A 2,500-nucleotide genomic window follows, 5' to 3' on the forward strand; every position below is an offset into this window, starting at 1 on the left:
GTCATTCACCTCCTCACAGTGACATTCTATATCTGCTCCTCGTGTGGAACGGCTGCAGCGTTTCTGTCTCTATCTTTCTGTCTCTGTGTCCATTACGTCGCTCCGCTGGTTTTCCTCCATTTGTGAGCAACAATCAGGTCGTGCATCAGCACGCAGAACCTTTACACCAAACAGCGGCGATAATGGACGTCGAGGCGAAGCTGCTCGTTCATCCGGAGAAATAAGCGGCGTCTCGAGGAGAGAAGAAAGTTCAGCTCGACTTCTGATTCTTTTGGTTCTTTCCTTGAAGGTCCACAAACACACCGGGCCTCTGATGGGTTTGCTCTTTCTCTAAATGCAGCGGGAGGATGAAAGAGGACGGCGGTGCTCTTTTCTTTTTCTGTGATTTCCAGAGCGAAGCGTTTCAGCGGCTATTACCCCCCCCCCCCCACACACACACACACACACACACACACACAGGACTGCCTTTTCTCTGGAGGTCACCTCTGTGTTATCGTGTCCTTACTTTTGTTTTTCTGTGCTGAGAACGTTTCAGAAGTCCAGCTCCCTCTGGGATCGGTCCTTGACGTGGTGTTTGTGTTGGGGGGGGGGGGGTAAAATAGATCTTAAATTTGATCTTAAAAGCCTTTAATGTGAAACCCTCCAACACCGCCTCTTACTGGTTCTACTGGTTTTAATTCCATCATGCTAACGAAAATAGAAACGCATGAAGGGAATGTGAATAGAGTCAGTTGAGATGTTTTGCACTGAAGCAGTGACAGTAACAGGAAGTAGAACCAGCAGGTCCACAGCTGGTTCCTCTGGTTGCTGGTGTTTGGTAACAGGAAGTAGAACCAGCAGGTCCACAGCTGGTTCCTCTGGTTGCTGGTGTTTGGTAACAGGAAGTAGAACCAGCAGGTCCACAGCTGGTTCCTCTGGTTGCTGGTGTTTGGTAACAGGAAGTAGAACCAGCAGGTCCACAGCTGGTTCCTCTGGTTGCTGGTGTTTGGTAACAGGAAGTAGAACCAGCAGGCCCACAGCTGGTTCCTCTGGTTGCTGGTGTTTGGTAACAGGAAGTAGAACCAGCAGGTCCACAGCTGGTTCCTCTGGTTGCTGGTGTTTGGTAACAGGAAGTAGAACCAGCAGGTCCACGGCTGGTTCCTCTGGTTGCTGGTGTTTGGTAACAGGAAGTAGAACCAGCAGGTTCACGGCTGGTTCCTCTGGTTGCTGGTGTTTGGTAACAGGAAGTAGAACCAGCAGGTCCACGGCTGGTTCCTCTGGTTGCTGGTGTTTGGTCTCGGTGTGCGTGGTCTCCCTGAGGAGGACGAAGGTCACTGTTTGTTCCTTTTATACAGGAAGTGCCTTATTCAAACTCCCTCATCACCAGAGGTGGTTTGGAGCGTCCCAGCAGACCAGAAGAAAACTAAAGCGTCTGTTATCGCAGGTGTTTTTGTTGGATCTTGTAAAACTCCTTTGGGACGGGAGGAATTAGAGCTTTTCCCTCATGGAGGTATCTCTGTGATTTCTGCGTTGTTGCTCACACGGACTCATGGAGGAAGCTCAGATCCACATGAATGAAGGGCCACATTAAGCCGGCCCTCTCGGATATCCAAACCCTTGATATCCGCCTGCAGTATATCGAGCTGCTCCGTCTCAGTCTGATGACTCACGGACAATTTCATTCACACTCCTCATTAATTTCTGCGCCGCAAATTTGGCCGGAGATTTAATTATCGATGCGGTCTTTGTCAGAGCGGAGGGATAATCTGAGAGCTGAGAGCCAGAGGAGGCGGAGCGTCTCCCCGGGATTCAGCTCGGCTGGGACACGATAACCGACTCCACTGATGAACAGAGGGAAGTCCAACACATTGTTCTTTATTCAGGGAGGAACAGTTGTTGTGTTGGCTCTAATCAGTCAGAAAGTCTGAATGTATATTTACAAATATATATATATATACGTATATACACACATAATACATATATTAAAGAGTAGGGTTATCTACCAGATCCCTTTATCAGCAAATAATCCAATCACAGATATTAGTAGCTCAATTCTTTAATAACCAAATTTAAGGGATTGTTGATATCATGTCTCCTGTCAAAGGTTGCACCGGAACGCATCACGACGTTCTACGTTCTGCACCTGCACGAGTTGAAGTGACTCGTAGCCTGTTTCTGTAATCCATGAACATAAAACTAAACATGAGCACATGTTACATTTAGAAAAACATCGGTGTTTAGAGTTGAAATTAGTGCTGAAGTGATGTTACTGAAGTACGGACGTTATGTGACAAATAAATCAACGTTGACTCCTGGTTTCACGGGACATGAACAGAGGTCTCCTGTGTCAAAGTCTTGTGTTTTCTTAGACCCATCCGTCCACCTTGACCTCAACCCTTCGTGGACTTTGTTTTTATACTACAGCACCTGTCCCGGCTCACAATTACGTGGATTACAGACAAATAATGTGAGATAAATAGGAGTTATAGTGCATCACTTTGTATACAAATATCTTTGGGTT

This window comes from Anarhichas minor, unplaced genomic scaffold, assembly GCF_050575085.1.
Source record: "Anarhichas minor isolate MPS153535 unplaced genomic scaffold, ASM5057508v1 ptg000138l, whole genome shotgun sequence".
Lineage (NCBI taxonomy): Eukaryota > Metazoa > Chordata > Actinopteri > Perciformes > Anarhichadidae > Anarhichas > Anarhichas minor.